Source organism: Vicia villosa, linkage group LG7, assembly GCF_029867415.1.
Source record: "Vicia villosa cultivar HV-30 ecotype Madison, WI linkage group LG7, Vvil1.0, whole genome shotgun sequence".
Classification (NCBI taxonomy): Eukaryota; Viridiplantae; Streptophyta; class Magnoliopsida; order Fabales; family Fabaceae; genus Vicia; species Vicia villosa.
The window spans coordinates 42,971,824-42,983,486 of NC_081186.1; the positions used below are offsets into that span (position 1 = coordinate 42,971,824).

General features: G+C 38.4%; 1 non-coding gene across 1 annotated transcript; it reads right to left on the minus strand.

The window, feature by feature from the left end:
* Positions 1-2,145: 2,145 nt before the first annotated feature.
* LOC131621179 (small nucleolar RNA R71) lies at positions 2,146-2,252 on the minus strand. The gene has a single exon (XR_009289506.1). It is a non-coding gene; the product is annotated as a small nucleolar RNA R71 (small nucleolar RNA).
* Between the last annotated feature and the right edge of the window lie 9,411 nt (positions 2,253-11,663).

Genomic DNA, 11,663 nt, shown 5'->3' on the forward strand with positions numbered 1-11,663 from the left:
ATATATATGACAGACGCCCGTCTTGGGCTTTGGAACATGGAGAAGCCCAGATTGAAGAAGAAGACCAAGTAAAGAGTGGAGACGTTCGTCTCCCACTCTCCTTGCCACGTAATGAAGAGGAGACGCCCGTCTCCTATATTGAAGGCACTTGGGACGCACGTCTCAAGACCACGTTCTCTGTAACGACTCTTTTTCAAGTCACGTGAATGGACATTTTTAGGAGAAAAAGAAGGAATGAAAAAGGAAAAGGTGAAAAGCACTCTCCAAGCCTACTCCTATAAATACAAGACACAAACACTTGAGAAGGGGTCCGAATTTTTACAACGAAGTTCTGCCGAATTTATTTTCCAAAAGAATTATTTTTCCTTCGCATATTTATTCTCTGCATTCTTTTCTCACCGCAATTTCTACACCGGAAATTGTTGTGAATTTTTCATAGATCTAACCTTACGTTAGATTTGGTTTTTATTTCCTTGTTTTAATTTTTACGTCGAATAACATTTGAAGAACGATCCAACCAACCTGTGGTGGAAGTTCGAGTACTCCAAGATCCAAGTTTATATTTAAAGATTTATTTTATTCAGATTTCTTATTGACCGCCTTTATTATATTTATTTGCATGATATATTGTATGCTATTTAATATTTCTTTTATTATGAACCGAACTGATTTATGCATGTTTAACCGTATCAATATGTCTGGCTAATTAGTTAAGATATCGGTATGTAAAGTAAGTTAACCATGGGATCCGAAATAAGTTGGCTTAATTATGTTTTATTAACTATCACTTGTTTTTGGTTTTATGTCTAATTTAATTTGCTAAAGTTCTAAAATCAATAGAGCGAGAGTTTGAGATTTTAGGGCCAATAAAGGTTCAAATCAATAGAGCGAGAGTTTGAGATTCTTAATTGGATAGTAGGCATAGGACATTAGTTTTAAGGATGGCGAAAGCATATTAAAACTTATTAGAATTTATTTACTTTCAAAAAGTGTTTTTAAACCCGACGCGGGATGGCGAAAGCGTACGTTAGGGAATACTAGCATGACCCGAGTCAACAGAGCGAGAGTTTGAGACTAGGAGATTTAAGTAGATAACGTCTTCATAAAGAGAGCATTTTATTAACTATGTTATTTTCAAAAAGCTTTTCTAAATCTAATGGGATGGCGAGAGCGTACATTATGAGTTAGGATAGTAGTCTAAATCAACAGAGCGAGAGTTTGAGAGGAGGACTTTTAAACGACAGAATTAATAAAGGTTTTTAATTAAATGAGAACCATAGCCAATGGACCTTCGCATCACCTAAGTTAGACAAAATACATACTGATATCCGTTTATTATTATATTTGTTAAACTTCACAATTTAATTTTCCCCTTAGAAACAACCAAAATATTAGTAGCCTTAGCTTTACATAGTAACCTTAGATAACGGTAGATCGATTCATAGTCCCAGTGGATTCGATATCTCTTAAAACTACACGACACGACTGTGCACTTGCATTTATCAGATTTATAGACACATAAAGTCGCAATCAAGTTTTTGGCGCTGTTGCAGGGGACTATTTAAGTCGATATCGTAACTCACTGTTACACCGTAGAGACTAGGGCAATTTTGTTCCTTTTCTTTGAACCATTGTATGTCAAATACTCGTTCAGAAGGAGGGGAATTATTACAACAAATTAACGAGATCGAGCGTTTTATTAATGTAAGACGTCGAGCTTATCATCTTCCCGAAGTAGCACCAATTCCACTTTCTCAAGAATTGATCTTTGCTGATCAACTAAACCCGAAGTTAGAGATGGCTACTCTTCGTCCTCTTAGAGACTATGTCGCTCCTTCACGAGCTGAACCGCACTCAAGTATCGCACCACCTGCGATTGAGGTGAACAATTTCGAACTAAAACCTTCATTGGTACAAGCTGTCCAACAAAACCAATTCTCTGGAAGCCCTGTAGTCGTGCAATACGTCGACACTGTCAAAGTTAACAACGTTAGTCCCGAAGCTATTCGATTATGTCTCTTTCCTTTCTCCTTTAGCGATAGAGCTAGAGTGTGGCTTCAATCCCTACCCTCTAATTCCATAACTACCTGGGACGAATTGAAGAGAGTATTCTTGGCGAGATATTTCCCGCCTAGCAAAACTGCTATGCTAAAAGGTCAAATCAACGGATTTACCCAAAAAGACAATGAATCACTCTTCGAAGCTTGGGAATGATATAAGGACATGCTAACACTATGCTCTCATCATGGACTCAAACCATGGTTGATCATCCATTCCTTTTATGGTGGTCTACTTTATAACACTTAAATGACTATATATGCCGTTGTTGGCGGAGCTCTGATGGACAAACCTCATGATAAAGCATATAACCTCATAGAAAACATGGCACAAAACCATTACAAATGGGGAGGAGAACGAACCGTTGTAGAGAAAACCCAAACCAAAGGAGGAATGTACGAATTAAGTGGTATAGACCGCATTAACACTAAAGTAGACGCTTTAACTCAAAAGATTGAGAACTTAACCATCACTCCTGCAGCCGCCGCGGCTGCTGTAGCACCTAACTGCGAGATATGTGGATTAGCTGGACATGTCGTTGCCGAATGCCAACTTATGACTGGTATTCCATCTGATCAAGTGAACTACGCTCAGGGAAACCCTTACTCAAACACGTACAACCCTGGATGGAAGAACCATCCAAACTTTTTGTATAAGAACAACAATGCATTGTACGCACCTGGACAAGCACCTGTTGTCCCACCTGGCTATCAAAAAGCGTCTGTAGCTGCTCCAAATGCCCCTAGGAAGTCCAATCTAGAAATCATGATGGAAAACTTCATAGCTTCCCAACAACAAACTAACAAGGACTTCCTAAATCAAAACATTCATAATAGTGAGAAACTAAAACAATTAGCAAACAAAGTAGACGCTTTAGCTACACATAACAAAATGCTAGAAACACAAATTTCCCAAGTAGCTCAACAACAAGCGCCTACTGCTGCCCCTGCCGGCACGTTTCCTGCTCAACCGCAACCTAATCCTAAAGGACATGCAAATGCAATTACATTGTGAAGTAGAAAGAACTACGATGGACCTATCGATCCTAGAACTCAAAACGCACCCATGTCACAACAAGAGCCAAAGAAAACCAAAAATACATTACTGATGATCAAACCGCTAAGATAAATGAAAACAACACCGAAGTGGAATCTGAAAAAGAGAAACCTTATGTGCCACCACCACCTCATAAGCCACCTATTCTTTATCCTCAGAGATTGGCTAAATCAAAAACTGAAGCGCAATTTAAAAGGTTTGTAGAACTTATGAAACAGTTAAACATAACCATACCTTTCACAGAAGCTATAACTCAAATGCCTTCATATGCTAAATTTCTAAAAGAAATTCTTTCAAACAAAAAGAAACTCGAGGATAACGAAACCATGACGCTTACCGCAGAATGTAGCACCATCATTCAAAATAACATGCCTCCCAAATTAAAAGATCCTGGTAGTTTCTCCATACCTTGTGTAATAGGAAAGACTATTATAGATAAGGCCTTATGCGATTTAGGAGCTAGTGTTACTTTGATGCCTCTTTCAACCTGTAAGAAACTAAACTTAGGTAGCTTAAATCAACAAGGATGTATCTTCAACTTGCTAACCGTTCAGTTAAATATCCCGTAGGAATGTTGGAAAATATCCCTGTGCGAGTAGGTAAATTCTACATCCCAACTGATTTCATCATCATGGATATTCAAGAAGATTCTAACATCCCAATCATACTAGGAAGACCATTCTTAGCAACTGCTAGTGCAATAATAGACGTTAAACGAGGAAAACTGACCTTCGAAGTAGGAGAAGAAAAGATTGAATTTATTCTATCTCACTTCTTAAAAGCACCCGCAATTGATGACACCTGTTGTTTCATGGATATCACTGAAGAATGCGTCAGATAAGCGAAAACGGAACCACTCGAAAACCCTGAAATCCTAGAAATCCCTATAACCGAAACACCCGACGATAACGCGCAAGAAGAAAACCAAAACCTAAGTTTAAACGAATGTTTAGCATTAACACCTGATCCGACACCTGCTCCTAGTAAACTGACTGACGAACTCAAAACGCTTCCTAAAAATCTAAGATATGAATTCCTAGACACCGAACTCGAACGACCTGTAATAATCAATGCTGACTTAGGACCGATCGAAACCAAAAAATTGTTAGAAGTCCTAAGGAAGTATCCAACAGCTTTAGGTTATAAGATATTTGATCTCAAAGGAATTAGCCCCTCTGTTTGTATGCATCGAATTATGCTTGAGGAAGACTCGAAAACCTCTAGAGAACACTAGAGGAGACTCAACCCGATTATGAGCGAAGTGGTTAGGAAAGAAGTTTTAAAACTTTTAGAAGCTGGAATAATATACCCCATATCCGATAGTAAATGGGTTAGCCCAGTCCATGTAATACCTAAAAAGGAGGAGTCACGGTGATAAAAAATGAGAAGGGTGAAACTATAACCAATAGAGTTGAATCTAGTTGGCGAATGTGCATAGATTATAGAAAACTAAATAAAGCCACTCGTAAAGACCATTTTCCCCTGCTATTCATAGATCAAATGTTAAAACGCTTAGCTAGACATTCTCACTTCTGTTACTTAGATGGTTACTCTGGTTTCTTCTAAATCCCAATCCACCTTGATGACCAAGAGAAAACAACTTTCACCTGCCCATTTGGAACCTTTGCCTACCAACGAATGCCATTCAGATTATGTAACGCACCTGCGACATTTCAAAGATGTATGATGGCAATATTCGCCGATTTCCTGGATAATATTATGGAAGTCTTTATAGACGACTTCTCCGTATGTGGACAAAGTTTCGAGAGATGTCTTGCAAATTTAGAAAAAGTTCTAGAACGTTGCGTGAAGGTTAATTTAGTCTTAAACTGGGAAAAATGTCACTTTATGGTACAAGAAGGGATTGTGCTAGGACATATCGTGTCAAATAGAGGAATTGAAGTAGATAGAGCTAAAATAGAAGTTATTGAAAATCTTCAACCTCCGAAGACCGTGAGAGAGATACGAAGTTTCTTAGGACACGCTGGTTTTTACCGACGCTTCATCAAAGACTTCCCGAAGATAACTAAACCATTGACCAAATTATTAATGAAAGACGCTGATTTCGTCTTTGATGACAAGTTTTTAGAAGCCTTCAATACCCTTAAGGAAGCATTAATCTCAGCACCTATTATGCAACCTCCTGATTGGACTGAACCATTCGAAATAATGTGTGACGCGAGTGATTACGCTGTAGGCGCTGTCCTAGGTCAACGAAAGGATAAGAAACTTCACGTCATTTACTATGCAAGTAGAACTATGGACGAAGCTCAAATGAATTACGCTACAACCGAAAAAGAGTTTTTAGTTGTAGTATTTTCCTTAGATAAATTTCGCTCCTATCTAGTAGGAGCTAAAATAATCATATACACCAACCTCGCCGCTATTAGGTACTTATTGACTAAAAAGGATGCTAAACCGAGACTCTTAAGATGTATATTGCTATTGCAAGAATTTGATTTAGAAATTAAAGACAAAAAGGGAACAGAAAACGTTGTAGCAGACCACCTTTCTTGTTTAGAAAACCTAGAACTTGAAATCGTACCTATTAATGACGATTTTCCTTACGATAAGCTTATCGCTCAATTAGAAAGAAACGCTTCCGAAGAACCTGTCGCAACCACTCTTGCCATGACCATTACACCTTGGTATGCGGATTTTGTAAACTATTTAGCCGCTGGTGTACTTCCTCCTGATTTAAGTTACCAACAGAAGAAGAAATTCTTCCATGACCTAAAACAATACTATTGGGACGACCCTCTTCTTTACAAGAGAGGCCCCGATGGAATCTTTTGACGTTGCGTACCCGAGGAAGAAATAGGAAGTATAATAACGCACTGCCATTCAGCCCCATATGGTCATGCAAGCACGTCTAAAACCTGTGCAAAGATCCTCCAATCTGAACTCTATTGGCCTAACCTATGGAAAGACGTTCACTTCGCCATTATGAACTGTGATAGATGTCAACGAACTGGAAACATCTCGAGACGAGACGAAATGCCCCAAAAAGGCATTTTAGAAGTAGAAATATTTGACGTCTAGGGAATAGACTTTATGGATCCCTTTCCATCATCATTTGGCAATAAATACATCCTCGTAGTTGTCGATTACGTTTCAAAATGGATAGAAACTATCGCTTCTTCTACAAACGACACACGAGTAGTAACCAAGTTATTTAAAAATGTCATCTTTCCTAGGTTTGGCGTACCAAGACTAGTAATTAACGACGGAGGCTCTCATTTCATTTTAAAAATCCTCGAAAAACTTCTTCGAAAATATGGAGTGAATCACCGAATAGCGACACCATACCATCCACAAACAAGCGGACAAGTGGAGGTATCTAATCGAGAAATAAAGCAAATATTGGAAAAGGTTGTTGCTATATCTAGAAAAGATTGGTCATCCAAGTTAAATGAAGCTTTATGGGCTTATAGAACAACTTTCAAAACTCCAATAGGAACCACCCCATTCAAACTCGTTTATGGAAAATCATGTCACCTCCTGGTAGAATTAGAACATAAGGCTTATTGGGCCATTAAGACATTAAATTTAAATTACATTACCGCTGGCGAAAAACGCATTCTTGACATAAACGAATTAGAAGATCTTAGACAAGACGCTTACGAAAACGCTAAGATCTATAAAGAAAGAACGAAAAAATGGCACGACAAGCGTATATCTAGGAAAAGTTTTAACATAGGCGATAAAGTTCTGTTATTTAATTCTAGGATAAAATTATTTCCTGGAAAACTACGTTCTAGATGGTCTGGTCCTTTCGAAATTACTAACATCTTTTCGAGCGGAGCGATAGAAATTAGAGGAAAAACGGTCGAACCTTTAGTCGTAAATGGGAAACTTCTTAAACATTACCATCGTCTCGAGAACGATGAAAATATTCAATTTTTCAAACTTGACGAGCTGCCCGCTCATTCAAAAAAAAAATGATTTTCGTTTAAATCGTCGAGCTTACGACATAAAACAAAGCGCTTAGTGGGAGACAACCCACATTTTTATTTTTATTTAATTTTCTTATTTTTATTTAACCATTTAATTTAAATTCTTTTATTTTATTTTGTTTTTTTCTATTTTAATTTTTACGTTTTAGTCACTCTTTAATTATAATAATTATTATAATTATAATCTCTATTTTAATTATTGTTATAAAAATCTCATCTTTTTATAATTATAATTATTATTATTATTTTGTTATCTCTTTTTGATTTTTATTTCTTTTTAATTTTTTTCTTTTTCCAACACTAGCCAAATTCTGACTTAATTTTCATATTTTTCAACTTATAGGCTAACTTAGTTACTGACTGATCACGATGCAAGGAGTTGACAATACGGAAGTTGTGTTCAGAGGAAGAGGACAAGTAGGAAGATATGCTAAGTTGGCTGAGAGAAGAATGGATGTGTCTCTCTATCCACACTTTTCGACTATGAAGAAGTTAGGAATTTAAGAAAGCGTCATGTACTTGCTGAACCAAATTGGTTGGACCGGTTCTCACTTGTTCCGCAAATTCTGTACTTACCAAAAGCTCAATCTTGAATTCTTAAGTTCACTAACCTATTTGCCTAATTGTGGACAAGGAATGAAGAGAGGAATTATTCTCTTTAGGCTGTTTGGAATAGAATATCAATATTGTATCCATGACTTTGCTGCTATGTTGGGACTTCCTAACAGAATGGGTGCATTTATTGTAGTTCAAGAGGAACTATTTGCCTACCGTGAGCTAGAGAATTTCTAGGGAAAGATTAATGGAAATGATAATCCTGAAGAGCATGAGTTTCACTCTGAGAATATTCATAATCCTGCTTTCCGATACCTGCATAAGATTATCGCTCACTATATTTTTGGTAAGCCTGAAAACATCACTGAAGTATCCAGAGAAGAATTGTTCATTATGTTTTGCACCTCTCAGAATCGTCCGGTCAATGTTGTTACCTTTATGCTAGCAAACTTCGAGCGTATCATGCAAGACGAAGTTTCACCTATTATGATCAAAGGATTCGTCACTATGATTGCAAATGCTATAGGTTTGGTACAACCGCTGCTTGGATTGACACCGCTTGGTACTTATAACTCCATGGACATTCGTTTCTGCTCCAATCGAGGTATCATAGGAAACCTTGGTCCTGATCAGTTTGATTTCCTTATTGATAACCAAGTCCTGGATCAGTTCACCTTACCTAATCCTAGGATAAGTGTGCACAACCCTGCTAATTGGCTTTATTATGGTCAGATTCCTGATAGAGAATCATCACCTGAAACTCCACATGCTTATGAACATTTTGATGATGACATGCCTGAAGCGGAATCGGAATCTGAACCTGACACTCCTCCTGGATACTATGACATGAATCCTCCTGAGTATGAACCTATGCCCGAGGATGAGCCTGTACCTGAGTATGAACCTATGCCTGGGGACGAACCCGTCCCTGAATATGAGCCTGAAACACCTACTGGATCGCAAGAAGATCAATCCGAGGATATGACCAAAGTTGAGCCTGAACAACAACATCCTAACCCTTTAGCACATTCTGCTGCATCTGCTGAATCTGTAGCCCCAAGAAATGCTCCTTTGAGGATCGAGCATGCTTATCATTCGATTACACATGGCCAAGCTATCAATGCACTGCAACACGAAGTACAACATATGCGAGACGAGATACACTCTTTACAAATGCACTTCTTCGAATTCATCGACACCGTTAATGCTCAGTTCGACGAAGTCTTCAAGCATATTTATTCAATATCTCCTAATATACAAAACAAGAAAAGTGGCTAGATGTTGATTATTAGAAGACTAGTATTTATTTTTAGTTTTTAAGACTCATTAGTTATTTCCTATTTCTAGTCTAGAATTTATTTTCTACATTTTTCTATTTTGCTGTTATAACAATCAGTATTCAGTATTTTTATTCATAATGAAATATTTATTATTCAATCCTGGTACTGTTTATCTTTAATGCTATTATGTTACCTGCAATATACTCTTAACAGCATAAATTATATCGAATTTTGTAGTGTTTGCCTTTTATAGTGTTAAACTGTGTCATTGTTTTGTACTCTTTACGTGCTTAATTATACCTGTCAAACAAACACACGTGAACAAATGCAACACCCAAGGGCCACCTAGACTGAGGAGACGCCCGTCTCCCCTTTGTGGGACCACCCCTTGCATGTTTAGGACTGGAGACATCCGTCTCCATGCTTGCTTGAGCTGCAGACTGACCACCTGAGACGCTCGTCTCCCAAGGGGTGGCAGCTGCTTTGATTTTGCCTTGACCATGCACACTTCCACATTTATTCCCATTTTGAATTTTGAATTTCAAATTCATCATTCAATTTCTTCCCTCTGTCCATTTATTTCTTTCATTTAACCATCATAAACTCTACATTCATCCCACCTTTACCACCATAACTCACACCATTTCCCATTCTTCTATTTTTTTCAAACTTCACCACTACCATAACTCACACTTAATTCTATCTTTATTCCACCATTTACAAACCTCACTATCAATTCATACTACCACCATTCTCTTCTCCACACCCTTAAACCATTATTTATCATTCTATTCTCCACACATATCTTTCTCCCAAATACACCATGCCTCCACGCTCAATCATTCGAAGTGTGCGCCCTGAGAGACCACATCCCGACCTATCACAAATTATTTTCAGAAAGGATGACGATGATGCTCAACGAACAAAATATATAGCTTTCTACGAACGTTCAGTTGTACCTACACGATATGTGTACACTGAATGTCTAGAAACTTTAGGTTTAGCAGATGGTGTAAACCGTTTACTCACAAAATCCCACCTACTCCGCCTCTGTACTGAATCTGCCCCTACTTTTGAGCTGCTCGTCTTAGAGTTCTTAAGCTCTTTCAACTACAACACTCCTTCCGATCTACCACTCTTAACTGGTAATGTAATACCCTACCAATATGTGTCTAGAATCATATCAGCATAATAGTAATAATTGGTACTGAGTACATACAAAAGTCAGGAATAATAACATAAGTGTATACATTTTAAAATCATCTCGAAGATGGATACAATTAATATGTCTACACAATGATAATAATACACAGCGGAAGAAAAGATCAGGCACAGTCTTCACGGCATCCGGTCAAAAGATCCTGATCCAAGCATCTAGCAAAACTGGATCTTGCACGGTACCTGAAAAATAATAAGATGAATGGGGTGAGATTACTAAATCTCAGTGAGTTCCCCTATCTTATAAGTTCTCTTGGCTCTACGGGGTACATACATCAACTATAGATCCATGTCAGATCCTAAGGTTTCCTCACTATCCAGTACAGGAAAGCATGTCAACTCGTAGCACCACGATTGAATGTCCACTGACCATCCGATTAGATATTCTGAGAACATATCACATGTTCGGATATTAGGTACATGTTTCCTCCATAATAGATCTTCCGGGTTTACCTGCCAACCTTCTGTCGGGAGCTACCCTCAAGGTCTGGTCTTCTGGGTTTACCTACCTATCTGCTCTCGAAACAAGACCCCAAATCATACCTTTTCAATCTACATGGTGAGTAACTCATATGACTATAGAGAACCATGGAATCGACATTGAATCGCATCTCACGATTCAACTCCTCCAATATCCCAGGGCCGGAATCTCACATAGAAATTCACCCTCAAGGAGATGACAAAAGGAGAAGGTGTGGCCCACATCTCCGGGAGTTCATCCCCGAAGAATAGCTCCTGAACTACGGAGCACGGCCCATTCCTGAGATCACACACTCGAGGAATGCCTGCAATATATGTGGCACAGGGGCATCCTTGGAAATACTTCACAAGAAATAGCCAACATATATGTAACATGCCTACTTGCAGTTACTATCCTTATGTTTGTTCTCTAACACTACAACACGGAAGGGCTTTAAAAGCGCTTTTTATGGGCTTTAAAAGCGCTCAAAAGCGCTGTGAAAGGCAGCGCTGGCGTAGGTAACAAAAGCGCTTCAAAAAGCGCTCTGGTAGGCCCCCCTATAAGAGCGCTTTTCGGGAAAAAGCGCTCTGGTAGGCCCCCCCTAGAAGAGCGCTTTCCTGGAAAAAGCGCTCTCGTAGCCCCCCCTTTAAGAGCGCTTTTTCCAGAAAAGCGCTCTGATAGCCCCCCTGTGAGAGTAAAAAATAAAAAAAAAACGCAACATACGAAAGCGCTTTTGGAAAAGCGCTCTTATAGGGTGGGCTTTAAGAGCGCTTTTTCTAGAAAAAGCGCTCTGATAGCCACCCCTATAAGAGCGCTTTTCCAAAAGCGCTTTCGTATGTTGCGTTTTTTTTATTTTTTATGCTTTTTTATTAATCTTTGGCAACGCTTTTACAAAGAAGCGCTTTAGTAGGTGGACCTTTAAGAGCGCTTTTCAAAAAAGCTGTCGTTGCTAAATGAGGTATTTTAATGTGCAGCCTGTAATTTAATCCTCCCAATCGACTTGTAATATTTTCGACCTGTAATATGTTTTCAACCTGTAATATTTTCGACCTGTAATTTCTTTTCAACGATATTATTTCA